The following is a 13488-nucleotide window of genomic DNA, read 5'->3' as shown; positions in this document are numbered from 1 at the left end:
AGGCTGTAAAATAGAGAGAACATTAATTATTTATTGCAATATGACTATGAAGTTCTACAAAGTTACCAATAACTGAATCCAGAGATGGCTATCATTCTCTATAGGGTGAAGTGACATCTAAATAGAAGTGTTTTATGATTCTGGCAGGTATGAGAAACCCGTAGATCATCAGCAAGCACTGAATTGGGGACCCCAGTGGCTATTTTTGTCTCTTTTTTCTAGAAGGCTCTGCAATGTGCCTTTATTAACGGAAGCATAAGGAATGTGGCCTTCTCAAAAATTCAGAATTCTCAGCACAGAACATTGCTAATTACAGAAATAACAAATATATGCAGCTTCCTATCTTCTTAATTATTTTATGTTTTCTTCTTTTGCAAAACACAAGCCAGTTACCTGCTGAGATGCAATTCCTCATTCACAGTGGAAACCACATTGTCAGCTATAGCTAGTTGGTATCAGTAAATCTTTCATTTTGATACTTAGAAAGAAAACATGTCATAAAAATTAAGGCTGATGAGTTTGAATTTGGGGAAGCAGACTTTTTTAAAATCCTCACCCAAGGATATGGTTACTGATTTTAGAGAGAGAGGAAGGGTGGGGGAGAGAAAGAGAGAGAGAGAGAGAGAGAGAGAGAGAGAGAGAGAGAGAGAGAGAGAGAACAATTAGCTGCCTCCTGTATGTGCCCTGACTGGGGATCAAACCTGCCAACTTTTGGTGGAGGGGACGATGCTCCAATCAACTGAGCCACCCAGCCAGGGTGGGAGGAGGACATTTTTATTTATTTACTTTAAGTAAAGCTATGTGAACCCCAGAGATCAACTCTGCTGTCCAATGGTGGTGTAGAGCAAGCTGAAAAACTTGGGAATCTGTAAAGACACACATAAAAATTTCTCATTTCTTTCTAAAATGGGTCACTCACAGAGGAGTGCTACCAGAGGCAAGATACGGAATTTATGGCATTCACTTGAAAAGCAAACTTACCTAATGATAATGTGGAAGAAAACCTAATAGTTTAGAAGATGTCCTGAGGAGCATTTGATGGATGAAAAACCTAAGATTTTATGCCAGACATTCAGACCATTTTCTATACCTCCCCCTCCCTTTTAAAAACAACTTAAAAATTTTCCTCAAAGCTCATCATCTTATGTGTATAGTTTATTACAGTGGCTCTCAAACTTTTGTGTAGGCAAAGCTTATCCCTAGGAACTTCTTAAACATGCAGATTCTCTTTGCTAGTGAATCTGTCTGATTCAAGAGGTCCGGATTGAATCCCAGATAAGATACATTTTATTTGTTTGTTCAGTTTTGTTTTTCTTTTATTTTTCTATTATAGTTGAAATACAATATTTTATTTTAAAATATATTTTATTGAATTTTTACAGAGAGGAAAGGAGAGGGAGAGTTAGAAACATCGATGAGAGGGAAACATCGATCAGCTGCCTCCTGCACGCCCCCTACCGGGGATGTGCCCGCAACCAAGGTACATGCCCTTGACGGGAATTGAACCTGGGACCCTTCAATCCACAGGCCGATGCTCTATCCACTGAGCCAAACCGGTTAGGGCACAATATTTTATTAATTGCAGGTTTAAACATAGTGATTAGACATTTATATAACTTACAAAGTGCTCACCCCTACTAGTCCAGCAGCCATCTGTCACCATGCATAGTACATAGTTATTACAATACTAGTGCACAAATTCATGCACATTGAAAGGAAATTAATTAGGAGAAATATTTTAATATCGCTATTTGCCCTTTCTCTATAATAGAAGTGTCAGAGATGAAAGGAAATTAGTAAAATGTACATGAAAATAATATATAAATTGATTAATAAAAAACAATAACAACATGATGTAACAACAAATATTTTCCATGAAATTTTTACTGATAGAATCTTCATTTATTATTAATTTTTAAAAATATGCCGGGTTTCTGGAAAATTTATATCATTTGGACAAACTTTGCCTTTGCTACAATATCAAGTAAATTTTCCATCAGATGGTTTTTCATCAGAGAAATTTAGAGATAGGCAAAATTGACATGTAACAGTCATTCCACCACAGCTGTGTTCGATAGTTGCATCCTCATTTACCTCATTTCGCTATGAAGGCAGTTCCTACCAGTATTGGTAGTACTTGTCGATGACTATTCTTCAGACATAGTCTATTGATGATGTCGCTTTCTTTCAGCCTCAGAGGTACATTGTGCCAGTAGTTGGTCTTCAGACATATTCAGCTTCAGAATGACAATAAAAACCTGACATCGTTATCTGGCGCCAAATGCGCCATGGCAGTGTTGGCTGCGATTTGGTGGACTGTTGCTCCGGTGTGGTTGCAGGACCTGTGTCCCACTTGGGGGAAGCCAAGTGTTGCTTTGTTGGTGCCAGGTCCATAATGCCATTTCTCTTAGTGCATCACGGCAGCTTCTGTGTTGATCATCTGCCCACTGGTGCTCAGTTCGTCATAGTGACTGGTCGGACAGTGGGAAGGACACTTAGCATATTAGCCTTTTATTTATATATATCTATATCTATATCTATATCTATATCTATCTATCTATATATATATATATATATATATATATTACTAACTACATTTCCTATGCTATATGTTATATCCCATCCCCATGACTATTTTTATAAATGGCAATTTGTACTTCTTAATCCCTTCCCCTTTTTTGTCTATTCCCCCCACCCCTTCCACTTTGGCACACATCAATATGTTTCTATATTTATGAGTTTGTTTTTGTTTCAGTTATTTTTTGGATTCTACATATAAATGAAGCTATATAATATTTGTCTTTCTCTGTCTTATTTCACTTAGCTTAACACACTCTAGGTCCATCCATGTTATCACAAATGGCAAGATTTCCTTCTTTTTTATGGTTGAGTAATATTCCAATATATATACACACACCATCTCTTCTTTATTCATCTATTGATGGACACCTTAGATTGCTTTCATCTCAGCTATTGTAAATAATGCTGTAGTGAGCATGGGGGTGGATATGTCTCTTCATATTAGTGTTTTGGATTTCTTTGGATAAATAACCAGAAGTAGAATTGCTGGGTCATAGGAATTTCTATTTTTAATTTTTTGAGGAACCTTCATACTGTTTTCTATAGCAGGTGTACTATATCCCATCAACAGTATACAAGGTTACCCTTTCTCCACTTCCTCTCCAACATTTGTCTGTTGATTTATTGATAAGGGTCATTCTGACAGGTGTGAGGTGATATCTCATTGTGGTTTTAATTTTCATTTCCCTGGTGAATAGTGATCTTAAATATATTAATATGTCTATTGCTCATCTGTGTGCCCCCTTTGGAGAAGTGTCTATTCAGGCCCTCTGCCCATCTTTTAAATGATTATTTGTGTTTTTTGCTGTTGAGTTGTATTGGTTTCTTATATATTTTGGATATTAATCCTTTGTCAGATGTATCATTGGTGAATATCTTCTTCCATTCAGTAGGTTGTCTTTTTGTTTTGTTTAAAAAGTTTTGCACAGCAAAAGGAAACCATAGTTTGATGTGGTCCTATCTGTTTATTTTTCTTTTATTTCCCTTGCCTGAGGAGACATATCCAAACAAAAATATTGCTAAGAGTGATGTCAGAGTTCACTACCTATGCTTTCTTCTAGGAGTTTTATGATTTCAGCTTACATTTAAGTCTTTAATCCATTCTGAGTTTTATTATTTTGCCTGTATCTGTCCAGTTTTCCCAATACTATTTATTGAAAAGACTGTCCTTACCTCATTGCATATTTTTGTCTCCTTTATCATAGATTAATTGATCATATAGGTGTCGGTTTATTTCTGGGCCCTTTATTCAGTCCCATTGATCTATGTGTCTGTTTTTAAGCCAGTACCATACTGTTCTGATTACTATAACTTTGTGATACCAGAATCTATATTCTTAATTAAGCGCTCAGGTACTTATGACACACATGTTCCATGGGCAACAATTTGAAAAACATTGATGAAATAAATCCTACCAAGGTATATGCCTAGAAACTCTTGAACCTCATCTTAATATAATTACTATGACAATAAAACTAAAGGTCAGGCACAAAGTTGATAATCAATATGTACTTATTGGTGATCAACAGCTCTCAAAGTGAGTATTAATGCAAGTATAAATTGGTGTTGTTTTCACTAGATGAGCACCACCAGACTCGGATTGTGGCCCACTATTTCAAGAACACAGCGTTGGTACTGGTGTCCTATACTCTGCTGTAGGATTCGATATTGGGCAACTGGGTGTGAGATAGGATGATACGATGTGCACATAAGAGCATGAGCTTCAGACTCAGGCTTTCACAATCCCTATCCTATGGACTATCTGTGTACCTTTGAGAAATTCATTTCACTTCTTAGCCTCAGCTGCTTCTTCCTTGAAGTCAGATTATGCGATGTGTAGATGAGAAAATGTTTATAAAGTAGCTAGGGCAGTTCCTGAAATACTGTAGGCATTTGAATAAAGACTAAAAAAGAGGACTTAGGTTTTTTGAGTCCTCATAGTAGGTGATTTTATTGTCAAGAAGAAAGCAATGGCACCTTGGGGAATAGAATTCTTGTATGTAAGCCCAGAAAAGCTGAGGGTTGCAGATTTCAAATTTGGGCCTTTGTGCACTCAGAAATATTGTCTTGAATAATGTGAGAAATAGTGACTGCCTCTCCTAGCGGCTCTGGCTATACACTCATAAAGAAATTTGGGAAAAAAATGTTTTAAATAATCTGGGTAGCATTAAGGAGTGACAAAGGCCACAAAAAATGGGAGAAGTCATACAAATTACTGCGGCCCATCTGTGTTGCATATCACTACAAATTCTCCATGGCTGCGGGTGAAGCAGGTTATTTTTCCCCTGGGGCCACACCTGCTCTCAAGTTCCTGGCAAGAGCCCCAAACAAAAGCCAGAGTCTGTGCTCGTGACCTCCACAGAGCTTTCCTGCATTCTCTCTGCTCAGAAATACTGGAAATTATCATTACTACTTTGCTTTGCTATTTTGCTTTCTAGATATTGAACATGTTTTCTTCAGTACACTGCAAATTCCCCTAATAATGCTGTCACTGACAAATATCAGTCTACCATTCATTGCTGAACAAATATTGTCAGTCTAAATGGTACTCCATTTCACTTTACTTTATACGGGCACTTTAAAGATATCACTCCCTTGTCTTTTGCCTCATGCTTAGTTTCTTATGAGAAGTATGTCCTAATTCTTTTTTTCCATTTGAATAGAATGTCTTCTTATCCACTTGTGTGGTGGCTCTGTATTCCGTGTTTTGCCCCAGGAATGCCCCAGGAGTGCCCACATCTCCTTGGAGGTGTCTGTTTTTGTTCTTAGATGGCAGATTAGTCAGTTGCCCTGCAACCTCAGTTTTCTCATAGCTTCTTGAAAGGTATACTTTCATAAATTATTCCACTTTTTCTTATTGTCAAGTTGAGAGCAACACTTTCTAGATGTTGGCGTCTTGAATGGAAGTCAGTGACAGATCTTAAACATATGCTTAGAGTTTTTCTCAGTAACATAATCTTAATCTGAAACAGTGTCAATCCATTAATTACAGTTAATTATATCTGATTGAAGTTTTTCTGTAGCATTACTAGGGTAATTAGGGTCCAGTCTTCTCAGACATATTTTGCTTATGTCTGATTACTGAGGCCTCCAAAAATGATTGGTCTTATTTTCATCTTCACTGAACATTGTATTTAAAAACTGGCTAAAATTCTGTTGCTTATCTAATGTCCAGGACTTTGACAAATAACAGTGTTCTCAATCTCCTGGAGAAGTTGTGTCTTCGGCTGCTATTTTCATTTCCTCTGACCATAATGTCCCTCCAACATTTTAAGATATTCTAGTTTAATTTCCATTAAAAAATTCTCACTCATCTTTAATTTTTTCAAGACCAACGCTGCTTTGTGTAAACTAGAAATTCACAGGGATTAATTAAAAGGATCAGGCCTCTCTCATGATGAACTTAGACATCTATGTCAATAAATTACCAATTGTAAAAGATGTTTTCTGCTTGTTGAATTTTAGGAGATGCTGGGAAGGGAAATGTTTAGAGATGTGCATTTTTTGCTATGTATATCCTTGGCATTTTATAGTAGCACCTACTGGCCACATCAAACAAGATTGATTTAGACCCAGGAAAAAAGTTTAAAATCATTGACCGAAATCTTCATCTAAGGTCTGAATCCAAATGTATTGTGGTAAATAATTACAGTTTTTGTCATTTAATTCTAAGTAGTAGATTTTTAAGAGTTAGCATGTATTGACTAGTTACTGAGCACTAGGCATTCTGCTAAGAATATTATAGGCATGATTCTATTTTATTTTCATAATATCATAGTGAGATATTCATTTCCATTTCAGTGAAGAACCAATTGAGGCTTAGAGAAGATAAGAAACATTCCCAGGTTCTCAAAGCTAGTGAATGGAATAGCCAAGTCTACGTGTTGCCACACGCCACATTTAAGTATACTTTATGTCGTGCCTATAACATGATTTCTGTATTTTAACACTGGAGCACCATGGTATTGAAGGAAAGAGCACTGTACTGAGATTCCTCGTACTTGGAATCCAAAGCTACCTTTAAAACTAGTTATGGACTCCTGATCAAACCATTCCCTTCTCCTAGCCTTAGTGACAGATCTGTTGAGAGGGATCGGAACAGATGCTCTCTCAGACTCTGCTAATTCAGGAACTGTCCTAAAAATTAGAAAGTAAACTAAATAAATGGATGCATACTAAGCTATAAATGACCATCCCTTGGCCCTTGAGGGGCATTTGCATTTTCAAAGAGGAAATACCCAAAGAACCAAATTGCCAAGTACTCACTTATCTAGGCACTTAAAGACTTCAGGCAAGTAGGCACGAGGACGTCACTTATTTTACATGTAATGCCTGCCCTGCCTTTCTTGCTCTCCAGCAGCTTTTCTTTTTCATGTGTTCATCGTGTTTACTGTGCAACCAAAGATCCTACCAACCATATGCTAAAATCCAGGAGATAATTAATATCATTTTAAAATGTAAGAATCCAAAATGCCAACATTAAAAATCCACCTAATGAAGGAATGGGGGTGAAGACTTTGCAGTGAGTTCATATGAAGAGATATATTTAAGTAAAGTTATCACCACCAATCACAGTATCACTCATTTCCTAGCACCTGTTTTCATCACAATGTCCAGATGTCACTGGAAATGGTAGAGTTTGTACTTCACCCTAGTCAAAATAGTAGAACCTATTGTAGTATATTTTAGCATCATCATGAGCTGTTCTAAGACAAAGAAAAGGGTGCTTTCATTGTGGTGCACACCTACTAATTCACAAACAGGTATCTAGGGTAAATTCACCTGCTCCAGTTGTCTCTTGATGATTAAGCTCCAATTTTAGCACAATAATTTCTATAGTAAGTCAAAGAGCAATAATATATAGTATTTAACAGCTTAAGCTTGGGCATAAGACAAACCTTGATTTCAAACTGGACTGTCCTTTACCAGTTGTGTGCCCTTGAGATGTTTAATTTACTTTTCAATTCCCTGCTCTATAAAACAATGGAGGCAGGATGGTGTATTAAAACACACACACAATTCAACTAAGTAAACTTCAAAGATCTTACTGACTTTACTCAACAATTCATGAATCAGGCAGCGTCCAGTCTAGCATATAGACAAAAGCTTTGAGGAGCTGTACAAATGGAATACTTTTATACACAGAAGGGAACGCAGCAAGAAGTTGTACAAGGCAGAAAAGCAGATTGTTTACTGCAAGGTCACTGTCCTTCAGGGGATGACAGGGGTTGTTTATTGGGCAGATTACCTAACTAATGCTGATCACCTGATTCCTGTTTCACTGATTTAAGGTTCCATTTTAGGGATAGCTGAAACCGTAATTAAGTTGAGTCTTGATTTGGTGATGTGGGCTTAGCAATGGACAATAAATGACAGTGCCACTTGATAGACTGGTTTGAGGGTCAAATAGGATGTTGCATTTAAAGCAGTCTCTGATTAACAAATAATTTGGTATTTTAAAGTTGGTTGTCATGCTTTCTAAAGAGTTTCAACTTTTTGTCCTCCCTTTATAATAGTTTATTTAACAACTAGAGGCCTGGTCATGAAATTTGTGCACGGGTAGGGTCCCTAGGCCTGGCCAGAGATCAGGGCCGATTGGGGCTTTCCGGCTGCTGACCAGAGCCTTCCTTCATTCCGTGCTGCCCCCTGGTGATCAGCGCATATCATAGCGAGTGATCGAACTCCTGGTCTCCTGGTCAAACTCCAGAGGGAACACTTTGCATATTGGCCTTTTATATATATAGATAGAGGATAAGTCCTAGAGCTTGATCAGCTAACTAATCTAAATGCTTCCACTTACAGATGAAAAGGGCCAGGTGACTTTTCTTTGACATTGCAAATTTAATGACAATTCCTAGACCAGGTTTTACTTTACCTGATTTTCAGATCAATGCTCAGCCTTCTTTGTCTTCCTTTAGTAATCAAAAAGCTGTATTCAGAAATACAGTTTTGTAAGATTATGTAGCATTTAAATCTATTAGTCCTATAAATAGTTAGAGCTAAGTTCAAATACTGGTCCATCCACACCCTGACTATGTGGATGTTATTTTACTAATCTGTGCCTCAATTTTCTCATCTGAAAAATAATGAATAACATACCAATTGGCTAAGATATTCACAAGCTCTGAAGTAAGACAGTGTGAACAGTTGTTATTAGACAACTAGTTGCTATTAGAGCAAGTGTGCAACAGGTAGAAGAGCAGCATTTTGAGAGCAAATGCAGTAGATCTGACTGTTGGGGTTGGAAGGTTGTCTCCAGCACTTAAAACCTGTGTAACCTTGGACAACATACTCAAACTTTCTATCCCTCAGTGACCTCTCTTTGAAATAGGAATTATAAGAGTACCTACCTCATAAAGTTGGTATGACAATTAAATAAGTCAAAGCACTTAGAACTGAGGCTGCCCCTTAGTTATAAATAACAAGGATCATCAGTTGGATTTTATTAAATCATATGACATCTAATTGATTTAAAGAAAAAAGAATTTGCTACTTTTCCAAAGTATATGCAAAACCTCTGACTTGGACCTCTTACCAGAGCCTCAAAATTCTATAGCCTACTTCCTACCAGACATTTCTATTCCCGTTATAGTTGAGATGCTCCAACTTGTCTTACATTTAAGATCTGTATTTCTTCTAGAGATTTCTCTACCTCCCATAATGGTAATGCCATCTAGCCAGGTACCCAAGCTAAAACTCAGAGCTGGAGGTAACAATGAAGACCTACTGGCTCCTAGTCATCAGAACTTATAGTTTAATGGATGAGATGGATATTTAACAAATAATCGAAGACATTTCTTATTTAATTGTAAGTTGTTATAGGTGCTATGGAAGAAAAGCACAGAATACAAAGAGAATATATAAAAATGGCAAAACATTTAGAAACTTGAGGGCCTAACTGGGCCAAAGGGATTTATTGAGTGGCAGAGTCTGGAATAAAACAAAAAGTCTTCTGAGCTCTTGAATTGGAGAGCTTTATCCCAGTCAGCCTTTTCTTATCCAAACCAAAGCATGTCTTTGCCAACAGAAGAGACTAGTGGCAGGAGGTCTCCTGAAAAAACATGTTCTCATATTTGCAGTAGCAGCTCAACTCAATTGCTATCCTCAAAACTGAAGGGTGAGTTAACATGGGTCTGGTGGCATTTTGATAGGAGGTCACCAGGATTTGGTGATTTTAAATATCTCTTGAATCCATTCATTTATCTCCAATCTCATTGCCAAGGTAGCATTATTTATTATCCCATTATTGCTACAGACTCCTCATAGCTCAACAGACTCTCTAAAGAGCCCAATCCTTTCCTGCTATATATATTTTTTATTTTTTATTAAAATTTGACTATGATCTTCCTTTATCAAAATGCTTCAATGGCTTAAGATCAAATCTAAAATCCTTAACTAACTGACATGCCCCTGCATCCAAAGTCCTGGCTTTATAACTACCTTTCTCAGTCTTCTTCTCCAGCCCACAGAGTACTGTGTGCCTTCTTCCTCTCACTTTATATACAAGGTTGCTTCTCCCTGGGAAACTCTTGCCCATGCCCCCTTACATTAAGCCTTGTCTTGCACACAGCATTTCTTTACAAAGGCCTTTCTTCACAGCCTCAAGTCTCATCACTCCTGCCCCCCACTCCAAAAATTCTCAATTTCAGTGTGCAAAAGAACCACCCTCAGGAGTTGTCAAAAATGTAGCTTTTCCAAGCCCATCCCCAGAGTAGATGTGGGGTGATCTAGGCATTTTGCATTTTTTAATAACAAATATCCCCTAAGGTTACTGACCAGGTGGCTCTCCAACCACACTTTGAGAAGCTCTGAGTGATGGTAGATTCCCTTGCTATGTGATATACCTTTCTTAACTTCGCTGTGGAACCCTTATTGTATGTTGTTGTTTTTAATTACTTCTTTTAAGTCTGTAGTCCCTGCTAATCTGTGTGCTATACTGCTAGGGTAGGGTCCTTGTCTGTGTATTTATAGCAGAGTGAATGCTCTACACAAATTTGTTGATGATAAGCTCTTTTGTAGAACACAATAATTGACAAAGAGCAATATGTGTAAATCAGGGAAACAGGGGCCTTGAGAATAGACACTGTATCCCACCACACGTAGGCACCATGCTTGAAATCCTGGGAGGGCCCTGACTTCTGAAGGATGGCTAATCTTCTTGTTAAAGCTCATTTATTTCAGCTGCCTCCACACAGGTCTCTTCTTTCTCCTCCTCCTGCACATGCTCCGGTGACACGTAAACCTTAATTGAACAGTGAGGTTCCTGCCACCTTCCAGTGGCTCTGCTGATGAGCTGTCAAAATAGAAAACACCAGGGACAAAGTGCTGCCACCAGTTCAGAGACACAGAGGCTCTTGGTGATCCAAGCACTTCACTGCAGCTCTGGGCTCTGAGGGGTCAACCTTTGGGGGTAGAGGGGAGTGATGAGGACATTGAATCAGCATGCTGAAGGCCTCCCTTCCGTTTTCACAGAAGCATTCAGCTAGGGAAAGACTGAGAGATGCAGGGAGTCTCACACCTGTCTCAGGGTAGCAGAGGCAGCAATTCTTCCAGACCACACTCTGCTCAGCATGGTATGGTAGGACGTGTACAAAGCTCAGAAGGCATGAGTTAAAATCCTGGATGAGCCAAGGTATGTGGCAGTGGGTTAGTGGAGAGTTAGAACTATGGAAAATGAAAGTCCCGGAGCCCACCCCTACACACTGGCCCAGTAGCTCTTGGTTTGACCCCCCAAATTCCATTCTCAACAGGCATCTCTCCTAATAATTTTAATGTAAATGAACCTCAGGCCACACTTGAAATACTGATGTTTTCACATGGACAAGTGAGGTGCTCTCTGAGCCTCAGTTTCTTCAACTGCAAAATGGATCTAAAAACACTGACCCACATTGTTGTTTGGGAGATGGTGAATTTTGTGAACGCTATAAAGTACTATAAATATGTAGAGATTATGTTACTAAAGTTGTTGATATGAATGTTAATTATTCCCAGGAAATACATGAATTGTAATAGATGCTTTTTAAGTAAAATAATATAACTCAAAGGAATAGCTTAGCAAATTGGAATTTAAAGATCTACTTGATTTATGAGGAACAGGACATATCTGTCTTGATTTATATTCAATCCCCAGTGCCTAACAGCAAGTAGATGCTAAGAAATACTGTTCAACTGGAAAAGGAAATGCTAGCTCTTTGCTAACTAGTACATGGCTTACTAATCCTCAGCTGCCACCTGAGGTGTGCTCATTTTCACTCCCACCAGCAGAACCAGTCCTGACTGCGCAAAGCATCGTGGGGGGGGGGGGGGGGTGGACTTCCAGGAACTCTGACTTTACTGACTCAGTTCTCGCTTTACTGAGCAGCAACCTCCCACTCAGCACTGTCCTGGGCTTGTGGACTCGCCGGTGTTCTGCATGTGTCTTCTGAAAACACTCACATGATAGAGCCACACTTTGGGACAGAGGAGGATTTCCTTGAATAGTGTCTCCTTGCACATGTCTTGCTTCTTCAAAGAAAGACACAGTGAGGTCCCTAGCTGTGTTGTACAGATAATGTCCTCAAATCCCCTGAGGTTATCAGTCTCCCTGCCCCCAGGCCACCCTTCTATACTTACCCGTATTCTGGCACTTAATTACTCCACAGCATAGACAGAAGTTCACAACCCTGCTTTGTGTTCAATAAAAGGCAGCCTGCCAGGCGGAAAACACAGAGAAAGAACAGGTGAGCAGTTTCACTCCTCAGGGGCAGAGAAGGGAGACCTGCTGACTGCAGCAAGGGTGGCTAAATCTCCATGGCAACGAGGAAGCTGAACACTTGGGCACCATCACCCACTCCATACCCACAGCCTTCATGAAGACAAAGGGCACACATGTCCTCCTGAGGGCATTGATATCAATGCCAGGACTGCCTTCTCCACAAATTGCCTAAATTTCGGGTCTATCCTAGAGTTTTGTTATTCTCTTTCAGGTTTCTTTAAAATTACAAGGAATCAATTAAGCTACAGGTAATTCTTTTGTAAGAAAGAGTAATCTTTTCCTTTTTCAACTCTATAGAACTACTGTTTATATTTATTATTTGATAAATATTTCATGAATATAAAATGAATAAGAAACATTTTATCCTTAAGAGCTAATAGTCTAGAAGGAAAATAGGACATGAACAGAAATTATAATTCAAAAAAAGTGTGCCCTGAAAATGGTTCTGTAGACACTCCTCATGCACAGATTTAATATTCATTATTTCAACAATTCCAAAGTTATTGCAATGGCCCAGGGCATGGTAGACTCCAAGGTGATTGAATTCCCTATGGGGTAAGACTGGTATGTGGGAATGAATCACATCACTGGTAAATGAACCAAACAGACTTCTCTCCACCTCAGCATGGCTTTGTTGTTTTCAATTCACTGGCATATATGTAGCAACTATCAATAAGCACCTAAAGTGTTGAAAAATATTTAATTTTAAAAATTTGATTTAATGAGGAAACTGATATAATGACATTCTTAAAAATCTTATGGACTCCTTTAAATGTTAAGGATAAAGGGCATTAGAATTTTAAGAAAGACACCTCCTTTGGTAAAGAAGGTATATGTTTTGAGAGGTGCTTTATGGAGTAAATGGCATTGAAATTGGCTTGGAAGGGTTTGGACATATTACATGGTAAGGGAAAGAGTTTTCCTATTGTGAGGAAGGGCATTAAATATAAGAAGACTGATACTTATCTTTCTCTGACTGGCTTCTTTTGCTTAGCATAATGCTCTCCAGGTCCATCCATGCTGTTGCAAATGGTAAAAGTTCTTTCTTTTTTACAGCAGTATAGTATTCCATTGTGTAGATGTACCACAGTTTTTTTAATCCATTCATTGGCTGATGGTCACTTAGGCTGTTTCTAAATCTTAGCATCACATGA

General features: G+C 38.4%; 1 long non-coding RNA gene across 2 annotated transcripts in view; it reads right to left on the bottom strand.

The window, feature by feature from the left end:
• Positions 1–10692: 10692 nt before the first annotated feature.
• The window catches only part of LOC129149507 (uncharacterized), a 32616-nt gene continuing 29820 nt past the window's right edge, over positions 10693–13488 (bottom strand). For both annotated transcript variants that reach the window (XR_008556417.1, XR_008556416.1), the window contains exons 3-4: positions 12193–12268; positions 10693–10873 (exon numbers count right to left, since the gene is read on the bottom strand). This is a non-coding gene — a long non-coding RNA (uncharacterized LOC129149507). The remainder of the gene's footprint in view (positions 10874–12192; positions 12269–13488) is intronic.

Source organism: Eptesicus fuscus, chromosome 6, assembly GCF_027574615.1.
Source record: "Eptesicus fuscus isolate TK198812 chromosome 6, DD_ASM_mEF_20220401, whole genome shotgun sequence".
Taxonomy (NCBI): domain Eukaryota; kingdom Metazoa; phylum Chordata; class Mammalia; order Chiroptera; family Vespertilionidae; genus Eptesicus; species Eptesicus fuscus.
The sequence above is the reverse complement of the archived record's forward strand: the minus strand, read 5'-3'. Positions and strand labels throughout refer to the sequence as shown.